The sequence below is a fragment of the Sorex araneus genome, chromosome 1, assembly GCF_027595985.1.
Source record: "Sorex araneus isolate mSorAra2 chromosome 1, mSorAra2.pri, whole genome shotgun sequence".
Classification (NCBI taxonomy): domain Eukaryota; kingdom Metazoa; phylum Chordata; class Mammalia; order Eulipotyphla; family Soricidae; genus Sorex; species Sorex araneus.
In genome coordinates, this window is record NC_073302.1 from 177,599,071 (window position 1) to 177,612,197 (window position 13,127).

Here is a 13,127-nt window from a genome sequence, read left to right on the forward strand (position 1 = left end):
TGGGGTCATAGTCAGTGGTATTCAGAGATCACTCCAGGCAGTGTTTGGGGACTATAGGTGGATTTAAACCAGATTAGGGAGCACGCATGGCAAGGGAATTAAAACCTGTACTCTCTCTCATTCTCTCTTTGGCTCCATAAAAAGCATATATTTACAATTTCTATTCTACTGTCTTCAAAAATTAATTTATCTACAAGACCAAGGTGGCATAATGCATAAGAGCAATGACAGAACACTCTATAATACAGAAGAGCATAATACTACCAAACATCCACCATAATATCTACTAGAAAAGAGGACTTAAAGATACACATTTTCTGGATTCTCCTCAATGCTTTTCTTTTGAAAAACTATTGGATTAGTAGACACAGAAAAAGCATTTGACAAGATCCAATGCCTAATCCTCATTTTTAAAAATACTGATAAAGGGGCTGGAGCAATAGCACAGCGGGTAGGGTGTTTGCCTTGCACGTGGCCAACCCAGGTTCGATTCCCAGCATCCCATATGGTCCCCTGATCACCACCAGGGGTAATTCCTGAGTGCAGAGCCAGGAGTAACCCCAGTGCATTGCCAGGTGTGAGCCAAAAAAGCAATATATATATATATATATATATATATATATATATATATGTACATATATACATGCATACATATATACATACATATATATGTATATCTATATGTGTGTGTATCTTGATAAAATGGGGGTTGAAGAAACTGTCTTCCACAAAATTATCAGCCTTTGCCACAAGTCCACAGCAAACATCATTCTCAGTGGTGAAAAGCTAGAAGTCTTCCCTCTAAGAGCAAGCATGTGACAAGCTTGCCCACTCTCATCACAACTGTTCAATATAGCTTTGGAAGTCACTGCCACAGCAATTGGGAAATAAAGAGTTATTAAGGGCACCCAGATTGGAAAAGAAGTCAAATTCTCACTTTTTGCTGATTACAAACTACACCTGGAAAACCCTAAAGACACTACAAAAAAAGGCTCTTAGAAACAAGATTATGTAGCAAAGTGGGATGCTACAAAATCAGAGCACAGAAATTCATGGCTTTTCTCTAATAATGAAAAATAATGACAGAGACAGAGAGCGATTAAAAAAAAATGCACAGTTGGACCTCAGAAAATTCAAGTACCAGGGCTGGAGTGATAGCACAGCAGGTAGGGTGTCACCTTGTACGCAGCCAACCCAGGTTCAATTCCCAGCATCCCCTATGGTCCCCAGCACACCGCCATGGGTAATTCCTGCGTGCAGAGCCAGGAGTGACCCCTGTGCATTGCCAGGTGTGACCCAAAAAAGGAAAAAAAAAAAGAAACAAAGAAAAGAAAAATCAAGTCCTAGGAATCAGCTTAACAAAAGAAGTGAAAAACTTACATAAAGAAAACTATAAATCACCACTAAAAGAAATAAGAGGTCAGGAGGAAATGGAAACCGCATCCCCCTACTCCAGAATTGAAAGAATTAATGTTGTCAGACTGACGATCTTGCCCAAAGCATTATAAAAATTCTGAGTGGCCCCTATAAAACTACCCATGACATTTTTTTAAAGAAATAGATCAAATGCTGTTGAATTTTATATGGAGTGAAAAATCCCCCAAAATAGCCAAATGCAATCTTAGAGAAAGGCGGGGAAGGGGGAAAGCAGATAGGAGGTTTATCTTTCCCCAATTAATTGTAAATTATACTATAAAGCTGTAGTAATCAAAACAGTAATGACATAAGGACAGACTCTCAATACCAGTGGGATACAGCTGAAAGTCTTGAGACAGATTCTCAGGTATATGGGCAATTAATACTTAACAAAGGAGCAAAAAGTTGAAGTGGAGCAAGGACAACCAGTTTGATGGTGTAAGAAAACTGGTTGGTCAGATTTTTTTAAAAAACACCATACACAAAAGTCAAATCAAAATGAATTAGCGACCTCAGTATCATATCTGAATACATAAATTAATCTGAGGAAAACATGGTTAGAATACTTCATGATACTGAATCCTGAGGCATATTCAGTGATGCAATAACACTCACCACCAAATGGAAGCAAATGGACTATAACAAAAAAGCTTCTACACTGCAAAAGAAATGTTGGCCAAAATAAAAAGACATCCTATACAGACTGGGAGGAAATATTGGGCCAGCACTTGTCTGACGGAGGGTTAACATCCAAGATAGATGTTAACTGACACTGGCAGAACTTCAAAATAAAAATAAAAATATGGGAGTTGGGAGTGGAATATGACCAAACTTCCTCAGAAAAGATATGCAGATGGCCAAAAGGTATGTGACCAAAGATGGCCAAAAGGTATGTGACAAAATCTTCTACATTCCAGGGAAATGCAAGTCAAGACAACAACAACAACAACACAGTATGACCTCCCAACAGTGAGACTGGTGTACATCACAAAGCACAGGAAAACCCGTGCTGGTGTGGATGCAGGAGACCTCCATTCACTACTGCATGCAATGTCTACTTGCTCATCCTTCTTGGAAAATAATATGGACCTTCTCAAAAAACTAAGAATTGAGCCTCCATCTGAGCCAGCAATTCCCCTTCTTGGCATCTACCCCAAGGACCCAAAAGCTCTATTCAGAAAAGACATTTACACACCGATTTCACTGCGGCACTATCACAATAGCCCGAATCTGGAGATAACCCAAGTGCCCAAACACAGATGACTGGATAAAGAAACTATGGTACAACTACAGCTGGGCATTACTCAGCTAGAAGAAAAGATGAAATCATGCAATTTGCTGCCACGAGGATGGATCTGGAGACTAACACATTGAGTGAAGCTGGTCAGAATTCAAGCCTCAGACAAGGCTGAAATATCTTATGTGGGAGATAAAGAAACACAATAAGAAAATAATAAATGCCAAGGCAACAGAGATGGAGAACTGGGCCTTGGTAGGGAGGCAACAGTGCAGGCAGGCGGTTGGCACTGGAGGGGAGGAACTCCGGTGGAAGGTGGCTGACAGGTGAGTGGGTAGGCCGGGTCTGGGGGAAGGAACTCTGGTAGAAGGCAGCTGCTAGGCTGGTAGAGAGTGTGGTGTTGGAAAGGTTTGTGTACGAAACCCAGACATTTTCAATACTGTAAATCACGGTGCCTAAAAGAAATTTTTTTTAATTTATTAGTGCTTCTCCCTAAAAGTTACAAGAGATAATTTGCACCTCTAGCACCTTCATTTAACCGGCACCAAGACACAACAAATAGTTCTTAATTTTTGTTTTATTTGGGGGTCACACCTGGCGGTGCTCAGGGTTTGCTCCCGGTTCTGTGCTCAAGGAGCACCCCAGCAGTGTTCAGAGGACCTGATGGATCCCCTGAGTACTGAACTCTGGACAGCCTCGAAATTGCCTAACCACTGTGCTCTCTCTTGGGCCTGGCAGTTCTTAATTCGTCCTTTGCTGGAAGGCAAGGAATTCAGTCCCCACCACACAAGAACAGTTTAGAAGTAGCCTCAGAAATCTGACCTCCAGAACCATCTTTCCCGGAGTCCTCTGAGCCTGCTTTCACCTTCAGGACCTCACTCGCTCTCTCCTCTTCCACCTGTTTGCTGTTCTTACAACCTAGAAATAATCATCTGGCTCCAAGCTTCAAAGATGAAATGAGGCTTCCTCATTCCTCCTTGCATGCTTCTCTGGAACTTTTCCTTGTGACAGTCGTATCCTGTCTTAGGACACTGATCAACGAGCTGCTTTCTGACAGTCTGAATACAAGCTGCTTCGTTTCACTAACATCTGTACCACAATGCGCTAATGTAAGAAGCCTCGCTTTCTGACTCTTGGAAACGTACTTGACTCGGCAACAGCCCTGAGAGGCCCCATTCCCACCCTCCCCCGATCCCGAGGCCTCCACCCACCTCTCTCTGGCCCTCCGACCCATTTGGAGATTTCACTCACATCCACCTCTCATTGCCAAAACTGCTCTTGGCTTCCAAAATTACCTTAAACCGAACCATACCCTTCCCCCGCTGTCCGCAGTCCTCAAGGCCCTAACGGGAGTAGAGCAAATTTTCAATCAAGCCACCCACCATTTCCCTTCAGCAAATCTGTGACCAAGTCCTGAGCTGTTGTTTGCACAGCACGGAAAAGGCTTTTCCTCCTTCTGGACCCCAGTCCATGCAATGCTGGAGCAGGGATTTACTGCCCTAGGGGTGTGCTATCTCAAGACGGTTTCCTCAGCTGCCTCTCGGCTCCTGAGTCTTCCCACACACTGCTACCAGAAAAAAAAAAAAAAGAGAAAGAAAGAAAAATCTAGACTGCATAGTCTCTGAAATCTCTTCTAAAATTTTCTATGAAATTTATTCTCCAACACTATGTTTCTCAACACCATGATCTGCTAAAAACTCCAACCAGTTGCTACCAGGTGTCCCAGAATGCTGCAGATTCAGGGCAATTCACAATTTCAACTTAACCTGACTATTCACACCAAGATCCTCCTGCTCCTCAGGACGCCAGGCCCTGTCCGAGGCCAGAAACACGACTTCACACTGAAGTGCCCATTCTCCCTTCAGAAGCACAATCAGGGCTGGACAGAGTCCAGCAGGGAAGGCACTTGCTTGTTTCATTCCCATCATCCCCGACCATCGCAGGGTGTGGCTCCCAAAAACAAAACAAAAAGCATAGCCAATGAGAAAGACCCGGCTCCCTGGCCCAGATATTCTGGTAAATGGGAGATAGGCCATTTGCCAAAACAGTTCCAGAATTCCTTTAAAAGGGTAAAAATTAAGATTATAGATTCATTTTATTACTAGTACTTGAATCCACAGAACCTCATATAGACCAGGTTCTCTACAAATCCCTGTTTACTGGCAATAACTATCACTTATTACATATTTACCAAGTGTGAGGCGCTATCTTATCTTTCAGTGGTTAATCAATAACTCTTACAACCTAATTATTTCACAAATGAGTGTAGAATCTCTTAAAACATCAGAAAGCACCCAGCGAAAGAAGTCCTTTCAAAGTGAGATAACCCAGTGGTGACCGTAGCGCCTAACCCACAGTAAGTTCTCGATTCTACGAGGGAACAGTCCGACAGAAGGTCACTCACTCTAAGCAAGGACGCTGCCCAAGTCTGCGGTGGCGCTTAGGGACTGGGCATACTGCTGACGCCCATGTATGTGTCCCACTGTCCTCATCCGAAGCAACAAGGACTGTGATTTGTATGACCTGGAAGGATTCTTCCTGCTCTAATGCTCGATGTGACTTTTTTATAATCTGATTTTGGAGAGGTTTTGGTAATTTTTCAAAAGTTATTATTTCATAAGATTCAAAAATCTCAAAGTCTGCACTTTTTATTTAAAAACAAAATTCTGAGAGTGACTTCTATTCCCAGGCTTCTCTGATGGCTCACGGCTGAACTGCTGGCACACGCGAGCCAGGCCTCTGAGCCCACATTCCCCTCACTGTGGCTGCAGAGCACAGCGTCAGCCCCAGCTCCCAGCCTGGCCCTGCGGAGTCTGACCCGCCGCGCAGGGGCCCACAGCCAGTGCGGCCGGAGTCAGGTCCCCAGACTCCCGAGCAGCAGGTCAGAGCAGTCGGGGCGGCGCACCTGCCCGGCCCTGGGCAAAGCATCTCATTTCATTTCCAGCTGCAGAGGAAACCAAGACACACAGCCACACAAGAAAGATGACTAGAGGCACATTTCTAATGGAGGGGCCGGGGAGGGGGCAAGCAGACAGCCGAGAACCACAGCACCACTTAGAGGAGACAAATCACACTCACTGTGCTGAGAAAACTCCCCAAGGACACAGAGGGAGTGGTGACCTGTCCTTGGACCCCTGGGGCTGGAGTGACAGGACAAACACAGGGCACTCTTCTTGCCAATGGCTGGCCTGGGTTCCATGACTGGCACCACTAGCAGTCCCTGAGCTCAGCTAGCAGTGACCTCTGACCTCTGAGCCCAGAGACAAAGAGGAGACCCTCAGCCTGGGCCACAGTGGTCACAGGAGGCACAATCCTGAAGCTGAGAGAAGAGTGAAGGCGGCATGGCCCGCTGAGGTGGCCTAGGCAAGGCCCTGGCCATACCCCAGCACCACGGGCCACCCATCACGCCCAGCACAACTGAGGGTGGTCCCAGGGGCCCTGGGATACTGCTGGGTGTGGTCCCTATCAAAACCCAAAGCAGGGCTGGTGACAGCAGTTAAGGCACTTGTCTTGCACACAGCCAACCCGGGGTTAATTCTCCAAGCCCTGCCAGGAATGATCCCTGAGTACAGGGTCAGAAGGGACTCCTGCGCACCACCAGGTGCCCAAACCATCTCCCCACCACCCCCCCCCCAAAAAAAAAACCCACAAATGAGTTAAGAGTAAGCACCCGGATTCCAGATTCCGGCGCGCTCCTTGCCGGGCAGCACGCAGCCACCCAGGGTGGCCCGGCCAAGCCCACGAGTCACGCAGAATGTCTGGACCCGGGCTGGCCCCCCCATGCTGGCCAGGGTAGCCGGCATCCCAGCCGGGCCAACCACCGAAAGCCAGACTCTGCGGCTCTGGGCCAGGCCAGACCGCATAGCTCCGCACGGGATCCTACCCGGAGCAGCCAAGCAGCGAGCCGAGACGGCGGAGGTGACAGGAGGGAAACAAATGAAAGCCGCCAAGCATGTCCACCCTCGGGCGCACAAGTTCCCTGAGGGTGCTTGGAAATTTACGCCGGACAGAATGCTCACTTTAAACCACCCTCTGCACACACTACAACTTATCTAAAAACAATTTGCAGGAATTCCGTTTGTTTTTAATTAACCCACTTCTGTTTCCACAGATAGGACTGTGCTCCTTGCTCCAATGTGAACAACAGACAAAGACAGCTTGAACCAGGGACTGGCGAACTTTTTCTATAAAGGGCCAGATAGTAAATATCTGGGGCCTGTGGGCCAGATGGTTTCCATCACAGCTGCTCCATCCACCCTTGCAGCATGAAAATCCTCAGATTCCTAGACATGAGTGTCTGGCTGACCTGATATATCCAACTGTGGTAAAACATAAGAACCATTCTTGGTCTATGCCTACAATAGGCTGGTGGGGCCAGTTACAGATGTAAGAAGCTGTTTGCCCAGAGCAACACTTCTTTCCCACCATACCTCCTTCTTCCATCATTGGGGGAAAAAAAAGCAAACAAACAAACTAGAATCAAATAAGATATATAGGAGGACAGTTCCTATCACTTTATTTCCCAGTTACCAACGCTGCCTCTTCTGCAGAAAGAATAGAAAATGCAGTACCAGAACCAACAGAATTAATAGAAATAAACATAATAAACATCAGAAAAATCAAGAGCTTGCCTGAGAAAACTTCAGACTCTTCAAGTTATTTTTGTATACTACTTTGGCACAAATTATTAATCAACACACCTTACATTCTTGTGATGAAAGACAAGGGGAATAAATCTGGATTACTCTTCCTCGGCCCCAGGGAAGACAGCCAGGCACTGGGGCCCCTCGGAGGGGTTAGGCTCCAGCTTCCCTCCCAGCCCCGAGCAGAGCTCTCGAGGACAAAGACCTCCGGAGCCTAGGCACAGCCATGCTCAAGGCCCCTCTCCACACGTTTGGACAAGCCTCACGCATAAAGGTACTGGCAGAGGAACCCAGGTGTGTGGGACCCGGGGCTGAGACCTCCCAAGCCTGGTTGGATCGGGACTGTGCCTCTTCCACACAGATTCCCCATTTTCCACTAGCTAGGCGGTCACACCCAGGGTCTGCCCCAGGTGCCCTGTAACCCCATCAATGGCCAACATCCAGAGACTTAAAACCAAGCTCCTGGAAGTGACATCTTATAGCCTACTTCTCCCTCTGGGAGAACCTGGCAAGCTACAGAGAGTTTCCTGCCCCCATAGGAGAGAGAGCCTCGAAAACTCCCCATGGTGTATTCATATGCCAAAACCAGTAACAATGCTGGGTCTCATTTTCCTGACCCTGAAAAAGCCTCCAATGTGACATGCTTGGGAAGGACGAGTAAAGAGAGGCTTCTAAAATCTCAGGGTTAGGACAAATAGAGACGTTACTAAAACCGCTTGAGAAATTCGACGATCAACAGGATGATGATGATGATACTCTTCCTCAGCTTATCAGAAAGTAACGATGAGTATTTACTATCATCTGAACATAATGCTTTTCTCAGAATAAGTATATCCAATTTTATTTGCGGGGAAGCATGCTGGGGTCAAACCCGGCAGTGCTCAGGGCTTCCTCCTGGTTCTGCACTCCGGGAGCACTCCTGGTGGGGCTCTGGGGACCATACAGGGTGCTAGGGAACAAAACCAGGTCAGCCACAAGCAAGGCAAATGCCCCACCTGCTGAACAACTGTACTGGGGGGAAAGGACACACTCAGCTGTGCTCAGTGATCACTCCTAACAGGGCACAGGGGACCATATAGGATACTGGGGATCAAACCAGGGCCGGCTGCAGGCAAGGCCCGCACCTTAGTCACTGTACTAACTCCAGCCCCAGGATATTCAAGTCTAAAAAGTAACTTTGATTATAACAATCTTCTTTTTTTCTTCAATTTGTATATAGAGTCAACACACTCTGGAATTTTCTATAATCTATTATAATTTAGAATCCTTAAAATATAAGTGAATTGTAGGCATCCAAAGTAAGGTTACAAAGCAATCATCTGAAAATGCTAATAATCCTTTCAAGTATAAGAAACAGGCCTTGCGAGCAGTCTCGTTCCTACAAAACAAAAATGCTAACAAAGTACAGTGGTTACAAAGAACAGGCCTAACAGGGTTCATTTCTCTTCCAAAGCATATTAACCGAAGAGGCTGAGGACATTTCCAGTCACTGACTCGGGGAAAGGGAGCGGAGAGCATACACTGAGATCGCCAGCTGCTGTACACGGGAGCGCAGAGACCGGATTTGGGGCGGGCCTGCAAGCCTGTACCCGTTTCCAGGCCCGGAGCTATACACGTGGCCATGGGCACAGAGCCAGTGGGAAGGCCTGAGCAGCAACCTCCCCAAAAGAAATACCCTACAACACAGGCCTGGTTCCCACACCAAAGAATTCCCAGCCCAAATAACAAGAGCAACTTCTTATGCGCTGGCCCAGCACAGCCTGGAGGAACCAACGTTCAGTCTCAAACTAGAGTGCTTTAAAGGTTGATCTTTTCTGTAGGAAACAATTTACAAATTTAATATGAAATATTTACTGGAACCTACTGTGCACTTATCTGCACAAGAACAAATACCATTACTTTATATATACTCACAGCAAATCTGCAATATGTCCACAACAGATCGAGTCCACTCAAATAAAATCATTTACTTGCTATCACATGGCAAATTTAGCAATATTCAATCACTCAGCCTAAATTCCTCCTCAGTACAATTCATCTTCTGATATGTTTGAATCTAAACATGGTTTCAACCTTAAAATTTGCAACCAGGCTTGAAATCCGCAACTGAAACAGAAGTGCACTTTACTTAAAATGGTCTACTTCCTCTCCCAAACAACTCAGAATAACTATGAAAAACAGCAAAATCTGCTGGCTTAGAGTTCCTTCTTGTAAGTACAAGTATACTGTAAAAGTCCACGTTATCAGGAACCTGGACACCGGACAAAAGGCATGGAAAAATGCTATGTGGGTCTGGTCTAGGATCCAGAGTCCAGAATATCCTGAGTATCCTCCCAGCCTTAAAGATGTAAAGCAACGCCCATCGAGAACTTGCCTTGTTGGGTTCAGAAGGCTCAAAGTCCCCTTGGATAAACAGAATTGCAACATCTACCTAAAACTCGGTTTCAAAAACAACAGACTGAGCTCTCCAAACAGGAAGCAGTCACAAGTGTTTGTCCAGCAGATGTGCAGGGGCTTAGGCATCGGTGCAGCCACCTTCCACAGTGCAGCCTGGCGGGGCCTACCAGACCCTCACCTTCCCACTGCCTGATTCTAGCACCATTGCTCTATCACTTTCCAAAAGTCAGAGGCATTAAACACAATCCCCTGAGAAACAAGAAAACCTTTCTCTTACACAAACCCCAGCAACAAGTGCTGAGGACAGGCAGAGGAGCAGAGCGGGGCATGAAGCGGAGAAGGGCGTAAGCAATCATAGATTCCCTAAGGCAAGAAAAACAATGGGGGGTTGAGGAGGACTCTTACTCAACATCAACAATTTTAAAGATACTAGCATGGGGAGAGACTGTCAGGGTGAGGGGCAGGGAAGGGCTGTCGCAGAGGGTTACTGGTGCTGGCGGGTGACGTGTGAAGGGAACATACGCTGGTGAGGTATGAAACTGTACTCCTGAAACAGACATATTCCTGTAAGCCAACACTCTGAATAAGTCAAACAAAATACAGAAGACAAAATTTTATGTAAATAAAACACGCTAGAGATGTAAAGCATTTTATCTGCGGCGATACGTGCATTGTGAGCTGCCCAATAAAACTTTTTAAGGCATAAAAGTCCCCACCTCTAATCAAGTACTGAAATACATTTAACACTTCCCTGACTTAATAAGTATCTTCCGGCACCAAGGCAAAGTCTAAACACCATTCTCCCATTTTCCATCAGTCTTAATCTCTGAAGAGCCTATCTCATTTGACAAAACTGCTCACTGTTAGACAAACTGATTTATTTTAAGAAGGCACCCCTGGTTTAAAAAAGAGAATGTTTATTTTACAGATACAACACCACCGTGCCCACAGACCCTACTACCAAACTTCCTCTCCACCACGAAGAGCCTTGGGGATGGGGATCGGCTATATCAACCTGTCTTTACCTCAGTTCTGAGGCCAGAGGCTAAAGTCTGCTTCTCTTCTTGCTGTTTCTTGGACATTTTCTGTCGCTTTACTTCCTTCCAGACCAAACATCTGGCATTTATCTTTCTCCTTCTGACTTACTCTGTGACACATCACTCTTTGACTGTCATTCAGGTGTGAGATATTCTTATTGTTATTTCAAAGTTTTGTTTCCCTAGTAATCAATGATGATAAATATTGTCTTCAGGTGTGTACCCACCCTCACAGTCTTCCTTGATACACTGTTTATTCAGCTCTCTTCCCTACTATTTCCTATTGGTTTGGCTGTTGCTGACTTGTTGATTTAGTTCTGCCAATTCAAGACATTATAAACTATTACATGCAACTTAGACAAGAAGCAGGTGTGAAATCAGTTTCTAAGAAGCAATAGAAAAGTTCAGGAAGATCTCAGGAATGTTTCTCCCTTCCATCTGTTTGGATTCTTACAAGTCTCCTTAGCTCTGCCAAGCCTCCACCCAGAAAGGCACGTTTAATTTTTCTAGCTGTGATTTAGTAACCCTGAAATACACACACAAGCTAAAACAGACCCGGCCACCTGTTGCATCTAGGCCTAAGAGGAATACCAGAAGTGTGGGGAAAGAACTCTGGAGACTTCAAGTAAGCAGGCAGTGGCTTTGGATAAGAGGTACTGAACCACCACGGGTTGGGCAGTTTCAGAGTCCCACCAAGTGGTGTGAAAAAGAGAGAAAGAAAACAAACACAGAATAACAGCAAACAAGCTGTGTCTATCTGCCGTGGTTCAAATAAGCCTTGCATACAAGGCGGATCTATAGCCCATTGACAGGTCTAGAGTAAGCGAAAGAGAGCGGATGGACAATTTGTAAAAAATCAGCCTCTTCCAAGGTATTCTACTTTGATTTGATGGCTAACTACCTTGGCTGTATTAAATCGCAGGAATCCTGTATTCAAACTCGTCAAAGAAGCATAATACATTGCAACCTGCTTTCCTTTCTCATCAAATAGAAATTTACACGGGAGTCAGACTTATTACAGATCGACTTGAATGCTGGACTCTATACTACCCAATGTTTTTATCATACCGTTCAGTTCTAAAATTAGCAAAACTTTGAAGAGGCATTAAATGCTTCAGAAAAAAGTTGCACCTTCATTGAGGCCTCACAATAAAAATTTATTTTAAGAGAAGTCACCCAAAGCGTCACAGAACAACCCCCAACCTGTCCCCTCCCAACCTCCCCAACTGATCTTACCTGTACTCTGCAGGCAAGGGTCCACTGTTTTAAGTGGGCAAAAGAGTACAAATGGGCAAGACACGGGCTGCCAACCAGACTCTAGGGCCCAGGTCTAACTTGTAGCTGGGAGGCTTTGGCAAGTTAATTTCCCCACGCCTCCCACAATTCCCAGGCCTCAAGTTACTGTGCCGGACACAAAGACTGATGTCAGACCCTCACCCTGTGCCCTGCTGGATGATCAGAGATGTAAAGTGACAGGCCTGCACAGGGCGCCTTGCTCCCTCCAACACCCAGGCCTGGACACCTCAGAAGCAGCCTGAGTGCCCGGCTCAGAGCCTGCATGCCCGAGAACAGAAAGCAGGCCTCTGCCAACTGCCGCTGTCACCGCCACAGGCTTCACTTGGTAACAGAACCTCGATCCCATGACAGGGTTCTCGGGGATGGATATTAAAACACTGAAATTAACTTTGCCTGAAATTTCCTAGAAGCTGAATGAGTCACTCCTTTAATAGGAGTAAAATGTCAGAAACCAGCCCCAGATGTCAAGCCGAAGCTGGAGGACCTTATTCAAGATAATGCTTTAAGTACAATATATCACTTTTTATGCCTTTTTTTTCTGTAACAGAAAAAAAATCTGAAAGAGGATTACAGTGGGCAAGGAGGGATGTCACAGAGAATGCATATTAAAGGGGCTCAGAACACCTCTTTCTGCTCTCGCTTCGGAGGGTCTGTCCTTTTTCCAATTGTATTCTCCAATCTAATCAACAACCACACTAAAAACACTGAATCCAGATAGAGAGCTAGCCCTTACTCTTATTTTTACTATGGTTTATTTCTCTAGGTGCAAAAAAATGGGCACACGTGTACAGAGCTGGGTTAATATTCCTCGCTTGCGAAATGCTTGCAGTGCTCTGAAAAGACTTCTATCTCCACAAAGGAATTTTGTCCTCACTTTTCACAAGTCAAGCAAATTCTGCAATTAATTTTCAGCGAAATCCAAACCATTCACCTTAACCTACGAAAGAACAATGGGTCAGGAAACTCCGTTCATTTAAATCTTGGCAGAAGCATACGGTAAAACGTGCACTGTGCGGGCGCCCGGTTCCGCGGCTCGGGGCCAGCGGCTGACGGCCGGCTCGGAGGGTCCATCCCGAGCCCAGACGCTCAGCGCGGGACCTG

The 13,127-nt window shown here is 45.8% G+C and overlaps 1 protein-coding gene across 1 annotated transcript in view; it reads right to left on the reverse strand.

Moving 5' to 3' along the window:
• MAN2A1 (mannosidase alpha class 2A member 1) overlaps window positions 1-13,127 on the reverse strand; it is a 197,661-nt gene that overhangs the window by 183,630 nt on the left and 904 nt on the right. The window lies entirely within an intron of this gene.